This window comes from Ciconia boyciana, chromosome 4 (assembly GCF_034638445.1).
Source record: "Ciconia boyciana chromosome 4, ASM3463844v1, whole genome shotgun sequence".
NCBI lineage: Eukaryota > Metazoa > Chordata > Aves > Ciconiiformes > Ciconiidae > Ciconia > Ciconia boyciana.
Genome location: NC_132937.1, coordinates 9,864,816 through 9,884,534, shown reverse-complemented (window position 1 = coordinate 9,884,534; position 19,719 = coordinate 9,864,816). Strand labels below are relative to the sequence as shown.

General features: G+C 47.0%; 2 protein-coding genes across 3 annotated transcripts in view; both read left to right on the top strand.

The window, feature by feature from the left end:
• Positions 1-19,719, top strand: part of LOC140650672 (zinc finger and BTB domain-containing protein 5-like) — a 93,677-nt gene that overhangs the window by 10,908 nt on the left and 63,050 nt on the right. The gene's annotated exons all lie outside the window — the stretch shown is intronic.
• The window catches only part of LOC140650950 (mitochondrial nicotinamide adenine dinucleotide transporter SLC25A51-like), a 32,526-nt gene that overhangs the window by 3,390 nt on the left and 9,417 nt on the right, over positions 1-19,719 (top strand). Inside the window, exon 2 of one of the 2 annotated variants that reach the window (XM_072859867.1) lies at positions 5,932-6,012. The exons of the other annotated variant lie outside the window; for it this stretch is intronic. The gene's annotated coding sequence lies outside the window, so the exon portion shown is untranslated. The remainder of the gene's footprint in view (positions 1-5,931; positions 6,013-19,719) is intronic. 2 annotated transcript variants of the gene reach the window in all.

Below are 19,719 nucleotides of genomic sequence, written 5' to 3'. Positions count from 1 at the left end.
AAGAATTTCTTACTTACATGCATAGCTACGTCTTGAAAAGTGTCAGACTTAGAGGTTAATGCAGATAGTTAGGAACCATCTGTAGTCAAGTTTTGAAAAATATTGTATTGTTCCTGTTTTAAGTTGGTTGATACTGATTAAGAATTACCAACTCGAGCCAGCAGGCAGTAATTAGACACTATCCTAGTGATAAGTTATCAAACCTGAAAAATAAACAAAACCCATAAAACCTTCTACTTTAACTGTCATGCTTGTGCTTGGCATTAGGATGGGGATAAAAACTAAATAGATAGGGCCAGTGTTTCCCATATTTGGTGGTACAGGAGTACCGGTTTGCAGTACTATTCTGGTTAACTAATTGAATAACCTGTGACCTGAAAGCCATCGGGCCTTTTTAAGTGGTACACACTCTACAGTGCTCAGTAGTTCAATCAAGATGGGAAACATCCTGATCTCTTGTTAGGGAACTGCTGAATCTGGCAGCACCATAGAGGCAAGTCTGCCACAGCTCCATATCCCCAGATCCAACCAGTAGCAAGGCTGAGAATGTATTCCCAGTAGGCATACAAATACATATATAATACACATATACACATGGCCAGCAACACAGAACAACACAGACAGAAACACTCAGCACTCAGACAAACAGCAACAATGGCCTCATCCTGTTCCCCTCTCTGGCTGATCAGGATGAAGGTCCATTAGTGGGAAATATATACGTATATACAATGTAGATCCATCCAGTAACTGGATTTAGACACTCAGTCTATCCAGTAGCTGGCCCCTGGATCTCCTGGTCTCCCCAGTTGCTGGCACCTGGGCATACGAGCCCCCAAGGCCCATAGCCTCACTCCAGTTGCCAGTACAGACCTTCTTTCACATACACACACTGTGATCCCCCGGTAGCTGGGCTTAGACACTCGATCTACCCAGTAGCTGGCCCCTGGATCCCCCCAGTCTCCCCAGGTGTCTCCCACAGAAACACACACACACACACACACACACACACGCAAACGAGTCTCTTATTCTACCCCCAGACCCCACGGTCTCTTTCGCAGTTGGCTTGGACCCCCTGGTCCCTCCGGTAGCCAATTCCTCCAGGTGCCTCACCCTTAGAGACACATGCATACCTGGCTCCCAAGCCACGACCTTCTCCAATGTGGGTCCTTCCCACGGGCTGCAGTTCTTCAAGAACTGCTCCAGCATGGGTCCTTTCCACGGGGTACAGTCCTTCAGGAGCAGACTGCTCCAGCGTGGATCCCCCATGGGGTCACAGGTCCTGCCAGAAAACCTGCTCCTGCGTGGGCTCCTCTCCATGGGGCCGCAGTTCCTGCCAGGAGCCTGCTCCTGCGTGGGCTCTCCACGGGCTGCAGCTTCCTTCAGGGCATATCCACCTGCTCCAGCGTGGGGTCCTCCACGGGCTGCAGGGTGGATATTTGCTCCACTGTGGGCTCTCCACGGGCTGCAGCTTCCTTCAGGGCATATCCACCTGCTCCAGCGTGGGGTCCTCCACGGGCTGCAGGGTGGGTATCTGCTCCACCGTGGACCTCCATGGGCTGCAGGGGGACAACCTGCCTCACCATGGTCTTCACCACGGGCTGCAGGGGAATCTTTGCTCTGGCGCCTGGAGCACCTCCTCCCCCTCCTTCTTCCCTGACCTTGGTGTCTGCAGGGTTTGTTTCTCTCACATTTTCTCACTCCTCTCCCCCAGCTGCTGTTGCGCAGGAGTTTTTTTACCCTTTCTTAAATATGTTATCACAGAGGCACTACCAAAGTCGCTGATTGGCTCAGCTTTGGCCATCAGCGGGTCCATCTTGGAGCCAGCTGAAACTGGCTCTATCCAACATCGGGGCAGCTTCTGGCATCTTGTCATAGAAACCACCCCTGCACACACACACCCCCCGCTACCAAAACCTTGCCATGTAAACCCAATACAATGTAAAATACACCTAAATATAAATTGTTACTGTTGGGGAGGGGATGTTAAAGTGCAAATAGTAAATTGTGTTAAATGAATCTGGTAAGGAGAAATCCAAGTCTGATTATTTTTAGACTAAGTATATTAGTATGCTATTTTTTCTTTTATTCTACTTAATGGAATATTTGAAACATACTAGATTGTTTTTACATTATAAAAACAATGAAAGAGATAAGTTACAGTGAACTTTAAGCAAGCTTTTGGGAGAGGGAGGAATTTGGAGGCTTGTTTAGGTGTTGTTTGGTGGGTTTTTTTGAAATTACACTGTCATGTAAACTTTTTAATGCTTTATTACTGGGCACAGTAATAAAGTGTTGAATCACAATTCAGAACTACTATATTTCACATAACTTGATAATGATGATTTTGTTTAACAAGTAACAAAAGGTTTTGATCCTACTGTGTTTTCACTGCAAGTACACTTGCATGTGTGCTTTTTTAAGTGGGACAATGTCTTGTTGGGCAGGTGGAAACCTGTAGAGTGGCTAGTTCTTAGCTACATGTATGCAAACTGATTGTTCCCCCCTGTCTTTTGTAAGAGGATAAGGGTTTGAGTTAAGACTCTGAGAAGGTAGTTATAAATTTGGCTCCTTCTGTATCCAGCTACCAACTTCAACAAACCTTCTAGGAATTCAGTATCTACTTAACCCTCTGTTAAATTTGGTTGGAATTGGCCAAGAGACTTGGAAGTTAATAACTGAAGGGAGATGGATGAACAGGTGGTGAAATTCCATCTTGTTCTTTTAGGAAATCACAACACTTCCATTTACTCTTTGCAGCTTTTATTTATAGTCTATATAAATAAAAAGTATTAGATTCAGAAAATCATACTTTATTTCTTCCTATATAGTAGGGATGCTTGCTCACCAGTAGTAAATGGTGATATAAGTTAATAATTCAAACATTTACTAAGCACACCCTCTATTAATGATTCTTTCAAGTTTATAATCAAAATATTAAGAGAAAAAATGCTGATCCTCTTATTCTTGAGACTAAATCATTCTGACATGTGAAAAAAATGTGTCCTAAAACTCTTTCAGGAGATATCAAAGTGAATTGTAAAACTAAAAGCCATAACAACAAATATGTGGAACAAATCCTCCAGTAATTTCAGTGTTAGTGACTTCCCAAGGCAGAGGTAGTGTCTGAGTAGCTAATAGTCCTCAGTAGATTTTTCTTCCATGAATATATGTAGTTGCATTTGAACCCACAGGAACTTGGCTGCGGTAAGGAGTTTCGTAGCTTAACTACACATTGTGAAGAAGTACTTCCTTTTGTTCTGAACCTGCTAGTTTCGTTCCATAGCCCCTAGTCTTAGGGGAGAGAGAACAGTTTTCTTCTCCATTCAGGATTTTATAGTTTTTCTTCACATCTTACCCTTAACATTTCCCTGACTCTGAAAATTTCTATAGTTATAAAATATTTGTAGTCAAGCAATTTGTGTATTTTGTTTTTACTTTTAGTGATTTGTGCAGTTACAGTACTAGGCTGTTCCCTTTCCTGAGACTTACTGAAAGACAATTGAACTGAATGTCTGCTGTTTATACCAGTGATGGCTAATTTGTGACCCACTGACTATATCTGACTCTCCAGAAGAATTAATCTAGCATTTCCTGGATCCCCAAGATCTGCATTGGAAAATGGTTTGAGACCTTATAAAGACTGCAGAGACTGGCTAACTAAACAACTTATCACACAATTGGAAGCATATGTTGTGTGGCCAAAATGGGTGTCCCTCATGACTAGGCATGCACCACCACATAGTTGAAATGCATGCCTTCTAGTTGTTTGGTAGGGGAATGGTTGGGATATTATGGGCAAGACAGTGTTGACTCAGAGAATTTCACTTAAAAAATATGTTAATTGGCAATAAATTACATTTAATTATTAATTCAGGTATTGAGAAACAAAGAAGACAAACAATTAAACAAACACTTAGGGAAAACACCTTTCTTCCCCCTTCCCCAGGCTCAACTTCAGTCCAGACACCTCTCTTCCTCCCTCCCTGGTCTCCACTGCCCTTACTTTTGCTGTGCATTACACTCGGTCCCTTCAGTGAGGCAACAGGCGGTGCAGGATATTTGGAATAGTGCATAGTGTTTTTTCTTCCACTGTTCCTGGCTTTTTATTAATTTCCTCTGCTCTGGCATGGGCTTATCTACAGGCTGCAGCCCCTTTTGGGGGTGTACCTGCTTTGGTGTGGCTTATCCACGGGCTGTAGTCCCCTCAGAGGCGTACCACCTCCTCTGGCATAGAACATCTCCTTCTGAGAGTGTCTCCAGCTTTGTCCCCAACAATGTCCCCTTCCTTGTGTCTCTTTCTGTTTTTCCTCACATGTGTCCTCACACGTCTCCTCCTGTGTCTCCTGCCCCTAGCTGCTACCACCCTTTGTTAAATATGTTTGTGCAGAGGTGTCATGTGTTCCCCTGGTTGAAGTTTTGGTATGTGGTGGGTTATTTTCATCAGTTGCTGAGCTGGCTGTAACCAGCTGTGACTAGCACAGGACAGTTCATGGCCTATGCATGCCCCCTGCTACCAAAACCCCACCATTTATGCTAAATATAGATATACTGCAAGTACTTCAAGGGAATCTTTGTTGCTAGCTGTTGCTGAAAGGTGAAGCATCACTGAACCAGAAAGGGAAAATCAGACAATGTATCAAACTAAGCCTTTCAAAAATATAATCTTGTTATTGACTTAGCTGTATTACACCTATTTAATAATCTGAAGTATTAATGCATTTTGCTGAATGTTGCATGTGCCTAGCACATAATATATATGACCCAAACAAAGCTTTTCACTTTACAAATGCTCATGTGTAAGATCTCAACTTTAACGTTGCTCGGAGAATTAAATTAAAATAGCCGAGGATGCTTTGTTCCTTAACAAGAACATTCATGTAGTAGCTTACTATCTCTAATTCATGTACTTTAGCTTTAAACAGTTAGACACATTCACAAAAGCAACACACACATACACACACTGTGATCCCCCGGTAGCTGGGCTTAGACACTCGATCTACCCAGTAGCTGGCCCCTGGATCCCCCCAGTCTCCCCAGTTGCCTCCCACAGAAACACGCACACACACACACACACACACATAAATGAGTCTCTTATTCCACCCCCAGACCCCATGGTCTCTTTGGCAGTTGGCTTGGACCCCCTGGTCCCTCCAGTAGCCAGGTGCCTCACCCTTAGAGACACATGCATACCTGGCTCCCAAGCCACTTCACCTACTTGCTGGCTATTCTGATTTGATAGTCGCTAGCGATCATATCTTGACTTACATGCCCTCACTCGCTCACTCCAGTTGCTGGCACCACAGACACATGGCCTGTGATCCCCACTGCAGTTGGTGGCACTTAGATCTTTGTACACACACACATGCACACAGAACTGAGAGCCCCTCACCCAGGAAATTATTTAGAAATGGAATTTAATGACAAGACAGGACAGGCTGCACTGGTCAGGCACAGGGCATGGCCAGACAAGCATACTGACCGGCCACCTGCTTACACACACATATCCCTCTATTTTCCCCACACTTGTTCCTCCCCAAGTCTCCTAGATCCCTTTCATTCCCCACCTTTGGTTCCTCCCCTAAACATCCCATAAGTCTTGTGCAATCCCAAAAGGCTCTTCCCCTGCATCCCTAGGGGTATGGAATACATTATGACAGTTACCACCCTCAGTCTGAAAGGTGCTTGGGGAGCTGCCTATTAATTCATAATATGGTTGAGGTTGGAAGGGACCTCTGGAGGTCATCTTGTCCAACCCCCCTGCTCAAACAGGGCCACTGAGAGCAGGTTGCCCAGGACCATGTCCAGATGGCTTTTGAATATCTCCAAGGAGGGAGATTCTACAACCTCTCTGGGAAACCTGTTCCAGTGTTCCGTCACCCTCACAGTAAAGAAGCATTTCCTTATGTTCAGATGGAATCTTTTGTGTTTCAGCTTATGCCCATTGCCTCTGGTCCTGTCACTGGGCACCACTGAAAAGAGCATGGCTCCATCTGCTTTGCACCCTCCCTTCAGGTATTTATATACATTGATAAGATCCCTCTGAGCCTTCCCTTCTCTAGGTTAAAAAGTCCCAGCTCTCTCAGCCTTTCCTCATAGGACAGATGCTGCAGTCCCTTAATAATCTTTGTGGCCCTTTGCTGGACTCTCTCCAGTATGTCCATGCCTCTCTTTGTTGTGGTTTAACCCCAGCCGGCAACTAAGCACCACACAGCATTGCTCACTCCCCCCGGTGGGATGGGGGAGAGAATCGGAAAAGTAAAAGTGCAAAAACTCATAGGTTGAGATAAAGACAGTTTAATAAGAAAAAAAAAACAAAGAAAAGGAAAAAAAACAAAGAAAAGCAAAATCAAGAAAAACAAGTGCTGAAAAAAAAAAACAGTTGCTCACCACGAGCTGACTGATGCACAGCCAGTTCACGAGCAATGGCAGCCCCAGCAAACACACACCCCCCCCCCCCAGTTTTATTGCTGAGCATGACATCATATAGTATGTAATATCCCTTTGGTGGTCAGATGGGGTCAGCTGTCCCAGCTGTGTTCCCTCCAAACTTCTTGTGCACCTCCCAGCCTACCTGCTGGCAGGGCAGCGTGAGAAGCAGAAAAGGCCTTGAGGCTGTGTAAGCACTGTTCAGCAATAACTAAAACATCAGTGTGTTATCAACAATGTTTTCATCACAAATCCAAAACAAAGTCTGAGGACTCAGAGCTAGCCAACATTATTCCAATTTACAAGAAGGGCATGAGGGAAGACCCAGGAAACTACAGACTTGTTAGTCTAACCTCAGTTCCTTGAAAAATCATGCTGGGTGCTATTGAAAGGCATTTAAAGGAGAATGCAATCATCAGGCACAGTCAACATGGGTTCACAAAGGGAAAGTCCTGTTTAACCAATTTAATATCCTTCTACAATAAGATCACCCACCTAGTGGATGAAGGGAAGGTGGTGGATGTAGTTTTTCTGGATTTTAGTAAGGCTTTTGATACTGTCCCTCACAGCATCCTTCTGGACAAGTTGTCCAACTGTGGGATGAGCAGGTACACGGTGTGCTGGGTGAAGAACTGGCTGAAGGGCAGGGCTCAAAGGGTTGTATTGAATGGGGCTACATCTGGCAGGTGACTGGTCACCAGTGGTGTTCCTCAAGGCTCAATTCTAGGGCCAGTTCTGTTCAATATTTTTATCAATGATCTGGATGCAGGAGTTGAATGCACCCTTAGCAAGTTTGCTGACGATACTAGAGTGGGAGGTGCTGTTGACTCTCTTGAGGGACAGGAGGCCTTGCAGAGGGTTCTGGATAGATTGGAGCATTGGGCAATCATCAGTGACATGAAATTTAACAAGAACAAATGCCGGATTCTGCACCTGGGACAGAGTAATGCCGGATACAAATATAGACTGGGAGAGGAGTGGCTGGAGAGCAGCCCTGCAGAAAGGGATCTGGGGGTGCTGGTTGACAGCAGGCTCAACAGGAGTCAGCAGTGTGCCCTGGCAGCCAAGAGGGCAAACCAAATCCTAGAGTACATCAAACACAGCATAACCAGCCAGTCAAAAGAGGTGATTATCCTGCTATATTTAGCATTGGTGCAGCCTCACCTTGAGTACTGTGTGTAGTTCTGGGCCCCACAATTTAAGAAGGATGTGAAGGTCCTTGAATGTGTCCAGAGGAGGGCAACAAGGCTGGTGAAAGGGCTGTGTCGTGGTTTAACCCCAGCCATCAACTAAGCACCACACAGCCTCTCGCTCACTCCCCCACAGTGGGATGGGGGAGAGAATCAGAAGAGTAAAAGTGAGAAAACTCGTGGGTTGAGATAAAGACAGTTTAATAAGTAAAGCAAAAGCCACACACGCAAGCAAAGCAAAACAAGGAATTCATTCACTCCTTCCCATGGGCAGGCAGGTGTTCAGCCATCTCCAGGAAAGCAGGGCTCCATCACGCGTAATGGTTACTTGGGAAGACAAACGCCATCACTCTGAACGTCCCCCCTTCTTTCTTCTTCCCCAGCTTTATATACTGAGCATGACGTCATATGGTATGGAATATCCCTTTGGTCAGTTTGGATCAACTATCCTGGCTGTGTCCCCTTCCAGCTTCTTCTGCACCTGGCAGAGCATGGGAAGATGAAAAGTCCTTGACTAGTGCAGCAACAACTAAAACATCCCTGTATTATCAACACTGTTTTCAGCACAAATCCAAAACATAGCCCCATACCAGCCACTATAAAGAAAATTAACTCTATCTCAGCTGGAACCAGGACAGGCTGGAAGGCATGTCCTATGAGGAGCAGCTAAGGACTCTGGGTTTGTCTAGTTTGGAGAGAAGGTGGCTGAGGGGTGACCTCATTGCTCTCTACAGCTTCCTGAGGAGGGGAAGTGGAGAGGGAGGTGCTGATCTCTTCTCCCTGGTATCCTGTGACAGGACGCGTGGGAACGGTTCAGTCAAGGGAGGTTCAGACTTGATATTAGGAAGCATTTCTTTACCGAGAGGGTGGTCAAACACTGGAACAGGCTTCCTAGAGAGGTGGTCGATGCCCCATGCCTGTCAGTGTTTAAGAGGCATTTGGACAATGCCCTTAATAAGATGCTTTAATTTTTGGTCAGCCCTGAAGTGGTCAGGCAGTTGTACTAGATGATCATTGTAGGTCCCTTCCAACTGAGCTCTTTTCTCTTCTCTTCTCTTCTCTTCTCTTCTCTTCTCTTCTCTTCTCTTCTCTTCTCTTCTCTTCTCTTCTCGCCCCATACAAGCTACTATGAAGAAAATTAACTCCATCCCAGCCAAAACCAGTACATTCTCCACCCCTTATTCCATACCATTTATGTCATGCTCAGGTCCCACACTATCCCATACATCATCATTAACCACCACCACCCTTTCCCATCCTTTGATATATACACTTATAACATCCCCTTAGTCTATGGGCCAGTCCTGTAAAATGTTCATAAAATGCCAATAAAATGTCCATTGAATTAATTTAGTCCATGACTTCGGGCTCCATATGTTATGGGGGTCACTCAGGAAAGGAGAGATGGTCTGTTGTGTTGGATTGTTGCACACTGAAGCCACCTCAAGTTGCATCACCACTGTACTTGCCTGGTTCCTCACGAGATTCAGTCTTCATTGGTTCGGGTGAGTCCTGATATAATACCTTTGACATATGGCAGCCACAGCAGTGGTGACATACAGCATCATATAACACTGGCATCATACAGCAATGGCATCATACAACTCAAATCATGGGTTATTTTCACCCAGGATTAAATCTCCTTGAGGTACACATCCTTCTGCATTACCCACCAAGTACACCCAGGTCCTTGAGCAAAAGTAATCCCATGAATGAGTTTGCCTTTTCCTGAGGATGGAGTAACCCAGGCTTTCCCAGCCAGTTACTTATGTGTACTACAGGGATCTTATATCCTTCCACAGTACGTAGGGGTTTCAATTGGGCAGGGCCAGGTCGATTGGCAGATCCTCTAGTGTTAACTAGCCAAGTGGCTTCTGCTAAATTTGTATCCCAGTGCTTGAATGTCCCAGCAGCCATTGCTCTCAGTGTAGTTTTTAACAGTCCATTGTATCGTTCAGTTTTCCCGGAGGCTGGTGCATGATACACCCACTCAATGCCATGCTCCTTGGCCCAGGTGTCTATGAGGTTGTTTTGGAAACGAGTCCCATTGTCTGATTCAATTCTTTCAGGGGTGCCATGTCACCATAAAACTTGCTTTTCAAGGCCCAAGGTACTGTTTCAGGCAGTGGCATGGGTAACAGGGTATGTTTCCAGCCATCCGGTAGGCACTTCCACTATTGTAAACATGTGGTTCTTGCCATGGCGAGTTCATGGTAGTGTGATATAATCCATCTGCCAGGCTTCCCCATATTGATATTTCAGCTATCGTCCTTGTCGTGGTTTAGCCCCAGCCGGCAGCTAAGCACCACGCAGCCGCTCGCTCACTCCCCCCCGGTGGGATGGGGGAGAGAATCGGAAGAGCAAAAGTAAGAAAACTCGTGGGTTGAGATAAGAACAGTTTAATAATTGGAACAAAATAATAGTAATAATAATAATTAATTGTAATGAGAAGGAAAACAACGAGAGAGAGAGAGGAACAAAACCCAAGGGAGGGAAAAAAGGGGAAAAAATTAAAAAAAAATAAAAATACAACCGCTCACCACCCGCCGACCAACGCCCAGCCAGTCCCCGAGCAGCGATCGCTACCCCCCAGCCAACTCCCCCAGTTTATATACTGGGCATGACATAATATGGTATGGAATAGCCCTTTGGTCAGTTTGGATCAACTATCCTGGCTGTGCCCCCTCCCATTTCTTGGGCACCTGGCAGAGCATGGGGAGCTGAAAAAAGTCCTTGACCAGTGTAAACACCGCTTAGCGACAGCCAAAACATCAGCGTGTTATCAATATTATTTTCGTAATAAAATCCAAAGCACAGCACTATATTAGCTACTAGGAAGAAAATTAACTCTATCCCAGCCAAAACCAGGACAGTCCTCTATACCAAAAAGGCTTTAACCACTTGGCTTGTTTGGTTATGGCACATGTTTCACATTCATGGATAACCTGTGCAATGGTGTCCATGGTCAAGTCCACCCCTCGATCACAGAATCAGAATCACAGAATCACACAGAATCACACAGGTTGGAAAAGACCTTTAAGATCATCGAGTCCAACCATGAACCTAACACTACCAAGACCACCACTATACAATGTCCCTAAGCACCTCATCCAAACGTCTTTTAAATACTTCCAGGGATGGTGACTCAACCACTTCCCTGGGCAGCCTGTTCCAATGCTTGACGACCCTTTCAGTGAAGTAAAATTTCCTAATATCCAGTCTAAACCTCCCCTGGCGCAACATGAGGCCATTTTGTCTCGTCCTATCATTTGTTACTTGGGAGAAGAGACCGACCCCCACCTCTCTACAACCTCCTTTCAGGTAGTTGTAGAGAGCAATAAGGTCTCCCCTCAGCCTCCTTTTCTCCAGACTAAACAACCCCAGTTCCCTCAGCCGCTCCTCATAAGACTTCTGCTCCAGACCCTTCACCAGCTTCGTTGCCCTTCTTTGGACACTCTCCAGCACCTCAATGTCTCTCTTGTATTGAGGGGCCCAAAATGGAACACAGTATTCAAGGTGCAGCCTCACTAGTGCTGAGTACAGGGGCACAATCACTTCCCTAGTCCTGCTGGCCACACTATTTTTGATACAAGCCAGGATGCCATTGGCTTTCTTGGCCACCTGGGCACACTGCTGGCTCATATTCAGGCGGCTGTCAACCAACACCCCCAGGTCCTTTTCCGCCAGGCAACTTTCCAGCCACTCTTCCCCAAGCCTGTAGCGTTGCATGGGGTTGTTGTGGCCCAGGACCTTGCACTTAGCCTTGTTGAACCTCATACAATTGGCCCCAGCCCATCGATCCAGCCTGTCCAGATCCCTCTGTAGAGCCTTCCTACCCTCAAGCAGATCAACACTCCCACACAACTTGGTGTTGTCTGCAAACTTACTGAGGGTGCACTCGATCCCTTTGTCCAGATCATTGATAAAGATATTAAACAGAACTGGCCCCAACACAGAGCCCTGGGGGACACCACTTGTGACCGGCCACCAACTGGAGTAAACTCCATTCACCACCACTCTTTGGGCCCAGCCATCCAGCCAGTTCTTTACCCAGCGAAGAGTACACCCGTCCAAGCCATGAGCAGCCCGTTTCTCCAGGAGAATGCTGTGGGAAATGGTGTCAAAGGCTTTACTGAAGTCTAGATAGACAACATCCACAGCTTTTCCCTCATCCACTAGGTGGGTCACCTTGTCGTAGAAGGAGATCAGGTTGGTCAAGCAGGACCTGCCTTTCCTGAACCCATGCTGGCTGGGCTTGATCCCTTGGTTATCCTCTACGTGCCGTGTGATGGCACTTAAGATGATCTGCTCCATCAGCTTCCCCAGTACCGAGGTCAGGCTGACAGGCCTGTAGTTCCCCAGGTCCTCCTTCCGGCCCTTCTTGTAGATGGGTGTCACATTTGCTAATCTCCAGTCAACTGGGACCTCCCCAGTTAGCCAGGACTGCTGGTAAATGATGGAAAGGGACTTGGTGAGCACATCTGCCAGTTCCTTCAGTACTCTCGGGTGGATCTCATCAGGCCCCATAGACTTGGGAATGTCTAAGTGGTGCAGCAGGTCACTAACCATTTCCCCCTGGATTATGGGGGCTCCATTCTGGTCCCCGTCCCTATCTTCTGACTCGGGGTCTGGGTACCCAGAGAACAATTGGCCCTGCTATTAAAGACTGAGGCAAAGAAGGCATTAAGTACCTCAGCCTTTTCCTCATCCTTGGTCACTGTGTTCCCTCCCCCATCTAATAGAGGCTGGAGATTCTCCTTAGCTCTCCTTTGGCTGCCTATGTATTTGAAGAAGTATTTTTTGTTGTCTTTTACAGCAGTAGCCATATTGAGCTCTAGCTCAGCTTTGGCCCTTCTAATTTTCTCCCTGCACAGCCTTGCTACACCTTTGTAGTCCTCTTGACTTGCCTGCCCCTTCTTCCAGAGGCCATTTTTATGTTTCATCCCTTCCTAGATGTCCTTATGTGTCATGGGCCCATCGAGCTATGAATAGCTCACCCTTACGTTCCAAATCCAGATCCACCTGAGCCACTTCAATCTGAGCAGCCTCATCCACCTGCTGGTTGTTTTGATGTTCCTCAGTGGCCCAACTCTTGGGTACATGAGCATCTACGTGACGTACTTTTACAACCAGGTTCTCCACCCGGGCAGAAATATCTTGCCACAGTGCAGCAGCCCAGATGTGTTTGCCTCTGTGCTGCCAGTTGCTCTGCTTCCATTGCTGTAGATACCACCACAGGGCATTTGCCACCATCCATGAGTCAGTACAGAGATAGACTACTGGCCATTTTTCTCATTCAGCAATATCTAAAGCCAGCCATCAGTAAATAGGGCATATTGCTTCTCATTTTCTAGTAATTTGTTATACAGTGGGGCCTCCTCAACACAAATGACCTCTGACGACACTCCGGAGTTTCGGCCCTCTGGCCAGTCCATGATCAGTTCCAGGATTCCTGGGTGGTCGGGGTTTCCCATTCGAGCCCGTTGCGTGATCAGTGCAACCCACTTACTCCACGTAGCATCAGTTGTATGACCCTCCCTTTGAACATCCAGCCCAGCACAAGCAATCGAGGTGCCAGGAGGAGCTGTGCTTCAGTATCAACCACTTCCGAAGTAGCTCGAACCCCTTCATATGCTGCCAATATCTCTTTTTCAGTTGGAGTATAGTGGGCCTCGGATCCTCTGTATCCCCAACTCCAAAACCCTAGGGGTCGACCTCGAGTCTCCCCTGGTGCTTTCTGCCAGAGGCTCCAGGTAGGGCCATTCTCCCCGGCTGCGGTGTAGAGCACTTTTCTTACATCTTGCCCTGCCCGGACTGGCCCAAGGGCTACTGCACCAACTCTCTCCTGTTTAATTTGTTCAAAGGCTTGTCGTTGCTCAGGGCCCCATTCAAAGTTGTTCTTCTTCCAGGTCACTTGGTAGACAGGGCTTACGATCAGATTGTAATTTGGAATATGCATTCTCCAAAAACCCACAACGCCTAAGGAAGCTTGTGTTTCCTTTTTGCTAGTTGGTGGAGACATGGCTGTTATTTTATTGATCATATCCATTAGGATATGATGACACCTATCTTGCCATTTTATTCCTAAAAACTGGATATCCTGTGCAGGTCCTTTGACCTTACTTTGTTTTATGGCAAAACCAGCTTTCAGGAGGATCTGCACTATTTTCTGCCCTTTCTCAAAAACTTCTTCTGCTCTATTGCCCCACACAATGATGTCATCAATGTATTGCAGGTGTTCTGGAGCTTCACCCTGTTCCAGTGCAGTCTGGATCAGTCCATGGCAAATGGTAGGGCTGTGTTTCCACCCCTGGGGCAATCGATTCCAAGTGTACTGGACGCCCCTCCAAGTGAAAGCAAACTGTGGCCTGCACTCTGCTGCCAAAGGGATTGAGAAAAACGCATTAGCAATATCAATTGTAGCATACCATTTGGCTGCCTTTGACTCCAGTTTGTACTGAAGTTCCAGCATGTCCGACACGGCAGCACTCGGCAGCAGCGTGACTTCATTCAGGCCACGATAGTCTACTGTTAGCCTCCACTCTCCATTAGATTTTTGCACTGGCTATGTGGGACTGTTAAAAGGTGAATGAGTCTTACTGATCACTCCTTGGCTCTCCAGTTGATGAATCAGCTTATGGATGGGAACCAGGGAGTCTCGACTGATGTGATATTGTCACTGGTGCACTGTCATGGTAGCAACTGGCACCTGCTGTTCTTCGACCCTCAGCAACCCCACAACAGAAGGATCCTCCGAGAGACCAGGCAAGCTAGACAGCTGTTTAATCTTCTCCATACTCAAGGCAGCTATACCAAAAGCCCACCAGTACCCTTTTGGGTCCTTGAAGTACCGTCTCCTGAGGTAGGCTATGCCAAGGATACACAGGGCCTCTGGGCAAGTCACAATAGGATGCCACTCATTCCCTGTTAGGCTTACCTCAGCCTCCAACACAGACAACTGTTGGGATCCCCCTGTCACTCCAGAAAAACATCTAGGTTTTGCCCCTTTGTATCCTGATGGCTTTAGGGTATACTGTGCACGGCTTTAGGGTACACTGTGCACCGGTGTCTACTAGAGCCTTATACTTCTGTGGGTCTGATGTGCCAGGCCATCGAACCCACCCAGTCCAGTAAACCCAGTCATCCCTTTCCTCCGCCTGGCTGGAGGCAGGGCCCTTTTATTCCTGATCGGAGTCTTCATTACTTGATTTTTGCAACTGCAAACTACAAGTCCCTTTATTAGGTTCAGAAGTAAGATCTTCCCTTCTACTCTGCTCCATAGAAACTGGAGCAGTAAATTTCCTGGATGGATGCCTTTTGGCTGTTGTTTTTTTCTTGCAATTCCCATACCCAAGCTTCTAGTTTCGAGGTAGGTTCACCATCCCACTTCCTCATGTCCTCCTGTGGTTGCACAGATAAACCACAGGGCGGCACGTGGTGTATGGCACCGGTACCCTTTCCCTTGAGCAGAAGAAGTGTGGCTTTTAATAGCTAAAGTATTTGTCGGTATGGGCAAGGAAGAAGACATATTCTCTTTGAATTGCTGCAACTGTTGGAACAGTCTCTCCACAGCTGAGATGCAGGCCCATTGGGAGGAAGATAGATTCTCTTCGAATTGCTGGAGTTGGCTAGCCAATCCAGCCACAGTTGGTGCCTCCGTGTCTGTCCAGCTCATTATTGCCAGGATGCTGGCGTATGATGTCGGTGCACTTCGTACAAACTTTCACCACATGGACCGCATGCACTGGATTTCATCCAGGTCTTTGGATGCCTGGTTATTGACCTGGTTGCTATAGATCACCTCCACCACGGCTAATTCCCTCAGATACTGGATACCTCCCTCAATGGTGGTCCACTTGCCTCGGTAATTTACAAGATCTTCCTTGAAGGGATACCTTTCCTTCACGCTCGACAGGAGCCACCTCTAGAGGCTGAGGACTGTTACCCCTTTTCCAATCCTTTTGTCAATGGCCTTATCCCTAGCAAGGGATCCCAGCTGCCCAGCTTCCTTACCCTCTGTTTCCTGACTATTGGCCCCAATATCCCAGCATCAGAGCAACCAGCTGATAATTTGCTTGCCTGGTGGATGGCTGAAATCTTTTTACATATCTCGCAGCTCACTCAAGGATAGGGATCAGGTGGTTTCTGCCTTGTTTACGATTTCAGTCTCTTCCCTCTCCTGTTCTTGTGACTGCCTTGCTGCAGAACAGGCTGCCTCTTCTGATTCTCCCTCCTGCTCCCTCTTAGGAGAAGCTTCTTTCTCCCTTACTAAACTAGTTGACCTCCACTTCCATTGTTTCTTCTTGATTATAGGGGCAACAGATATAGTTGAGGGCTTAGCCCTCTGGTTTAGCCACAGTGTCTGTTGGTATGTCTTCAGATCCAGAGGCACTCTCTTCCCCTTGAGGGTGCTGAATAGTGCTGAATAGTGCTCAGTAGGCGTAGGCCAGGCCCCAGCACAGTGCGAGAAGTTGTGTCTCTTTGGCATAGTCAGGGCCAGGGCATCTTTTTTTCAAACATTCTGTCACTTCATTAGGATCCCACACTTGTTCGGGAGTGAAGTTCCAGACCATCAGTGACAACCGTTCTAGGTACCTGCCCATATTCTCCCACATGCCTTGCCACCCATAACCACACTGCCTCGGGATATATCCCTGGGTGATATTCCTAAATAGTTGGCTAACCTTAGAAAAAAACAACAAAATATTATTGAGAAGTACCGATAGGAGTATTTTGGTTACCCAAGGATGTTCAAGATACTGAAGACTTATTGTAACAAGGCAGAAAACACGTACCCCACAGAAGAAGGGGAAGGTGCCATTCTGTGTTTCCTCCACCAAATGCCTCTCAGAGGAGAAAAGGGAAAAAGTGTAATTGTTAATTGTCTCCATGAGATGGTTCCTGAAATACAGGGAAGGCATCAATGCAGGGCCCAAATACCAGATTAGGCTCAAGGCCAGTGCTTTTATCATAATTCTCCCAGGCAAAACACCACCAAGTGCTACACAGCACAGCGAACTGCAAAAGCCAAAACCAGCCTTTAACAAGCTCTCAAATTTGATGTACAGCAAAAAAAGGGAGCATTGCATGGATCAGATAAACCAATGTTGAGAACAGATAAGTCAACATCATGACCAGCAACTGTTAAACAGATATAATAATTATAAGTTCCCTCCAATACACTCCAGTCAAATCTGTCGTTATCTCAGACCCTTCGAGCCCCACATTGGCCCCAAAATGGACTGTCATGGTTTAACCTCAGTAGGCACCACACAGCCACTCGCTCACTTCCCCATCCCAGTGGGATGGGGGAGAGAATCGGAAGGGTAAAAGTGTGAAAACTTGTGGGTTCATATAAGACAGTTTAATAAGAAAAAAGAAAAACAAACAAAGAAAAGCAAAACCAAGGAAAACAAGTGATGAAAAAAAACAACAATTGCTCACCACCAGACAACCGATGCCTAGCTGGTCCCCGAGCAATGGCCGCCCCAGCAAACTCCTCCCCTAGGTTTTATTGCTGAGCATGACATCATATGGTATGGAATATCCCTTTGGTCAGTTGGGGTGAGCTGTCCCAGTTGTGTCCCCTCCCAACTTCTTGTGCACCCCCAGCCTACTCGCTGGTGGGGTGGTATGAGAAGCAGAAAAGGCCTTGACTCTGTGTAAGCACTGCTCAGCAATAGCTAAACCATCCCTATATTATCAATCAACACTGTCTCCAGCACAAATCCAAAACATAGCCCCATACTAGCTACTCTGAAGAAAAATTAACTCTATCCCAGCCAAAACCAGTACAATCTTGTACTAGGGGAGCCCAGAACTGGACAGAGTACTCCAGGTGTGGCCTCAACAGTGTTGAATAAAGGGGAGGGATCACCTCCCTTGACCTGCTGGCAACACTTGTCCTCATGCAGCCTAGAATACCATTAGCCTTCTTTGCTGCAAGGGCACATTGCTGGCTCATGTTCAACTTGATGTCCACTAGCACCCCCAGGGTCTTCTCTGCAGAGCTGCATTCCAGCTGGTCAGCCCTCAGCCTGTACTGGTGCCTGGGATTGTTCCTCCCCAGGTGCAGGGCATGACACCTTGTTGAACTGCATGAGGTTCCTGTCAGCCTGTTTCTCCAGCCTGTTGAGGTCCCTCTGGATGGCAGCACAATGGTGTATCAGCCATTCCTCCCACTTTTGGGTCATCTGCAAACTTTCTGAGGGTATGCATTGCCCAGTCATCCAGGTCATTAATGAAGATGTTGAACAAGATCAGACCCAGTCTTGACCCCTGGGGTACACTGCTAGTTACTGGCCTCCAACTAGACTTCGTGCCACTGATCACCACCCTCTGGGCCTGGCTGTTCAGCCAGTTTTTGTTCCACCTCACTGTCTGCTCATCCAGTCCATACTTCAACAGCTTCCTTATGAGAATCTTATGGGAAATGGTGTCAAAAGCCCTACTGAAATCTACATAGACAATGTCCACTGCTCTCCCTTTGTCTACCAGCCCAGTCATTTCATCATAGAAGTTTATCAAGTTGGTTAAACATGACTTCCCCTTGGTGAATCCATGCTGACTACTCCTGATGATTTTCTTGTCCATCATGTGTCGGGAAGTGGTTTCCAAGATTAGCTGCTCCATCACCTTCCCAGGGATGAAGGTGAGGCTGACCAGCCTGTAGTTCCCTGGGTCCTCCTTCTTGCCCTTTTTGAAGATAGGAGTGACATTTACTTTCCTCCAGTCCTCAGGCACCTCTCCCAATCACCATGATCAATCAAAGATTATTGAGAGCAGCCTCACAATGACATCAGCCAGCTCTCAGCACTCATGGGTGTATCCCATCAGGGCCCATGGATTTATGTGTGTCCAGTTTGCTTCCCTGATCTGATCCTCTTCCACCAAGGGTAAGTCTTCCTTGCTCCAGCCTTATTCCCTGGTGTCTGGGACCTGGGATTCCTGAAAGGTGGTCCTGCTAGTAAAGACTGAGGTGTAGAAGGCATTCAGTACCTCAGATTTCTCCGTGTCCTGGTGACACCCAGGGCCCCTGTCCCATTCAGCAGCAGGCCCACATTTTCCCTAGTCTTCCTTTTGTCACCTATGTACTTAGAGAAGCCCTTCTTGTTGTCTTTGACATCCCTGGCCAGATTCAATTCCATTTGGGCTTTAGCTTTCCTAACATGTCACTGCATGCTCAGACAGTGTCTCTGTATTCCTCCCAGGTTACCCGTCCTTGCTTCCACCTTCTGTATGCTTCCTTTTTATGTTTGAGTTTGGCCAGGAGCTCCTTGTTCATCCACGCAGCCCTCCTGGCATTTTTGCCTGACTTCCTGCTTGTTGGGATGGACCGCTCTTGATCTTGATCAGATTCTTGAATACCATCAACCAACTTTCTTGGGCCCCTCTTCCCTCCAGGGCCTTATCCTGTGGGACTCTTCCAAGCAAATCCCTGAAGAGGCCAAAGTCTGCTCTCATGAAGTCCAGAGTTGTGATCTTGTTTTTTTCCCTGCTCCCTCCTCTCAGGATCCTGAACTCCACCATTTCATGGTCACTGCAGCCAAGGTTGCCTTTGACCTTCACATCCCCAACGATCCTCTCCTTGTTTGTGAATATGAGGTCCATCAGAGCACCTCTCCTCATTGGCTCCTCTATCACTTGGGTTGGGAAGCTGTTATCGATGCTCTCCAGGAACCTGGATTGCTTGTGCCCTGCTGTGCTGTCTCTCCAGCAGATATTGGGGTGGCTCAAGTTCCCCATGAGGACCAGGGCCTGCAAACATGAGGCAATTTCTAGCTGTCTATAGAAGGCCTCATCCGCTTGTTCTTCCTGGTCAGGCAGCCTATATCAGACACCCACTACAATGTCACCTTTACCTGTCTTCTCTTTATTCCTTACCCATAAGCTCACATTTGGCTCATCATCCATCCCCAGGCAGAGCTCCATGCATTCCAGCTGCTCTCTCACGTAAAGGACAACTCGCCCTCCTCATTTTCCCGGCCTGTCCTTCCTAAAGAGCCTGTATCCCTCCATTGCAACACTCCAGTCATGGGAGCCATCCCACCACATCTCCACAAGATCATAGCACTGCAACTGCACACAGATCTCTAACTCATCA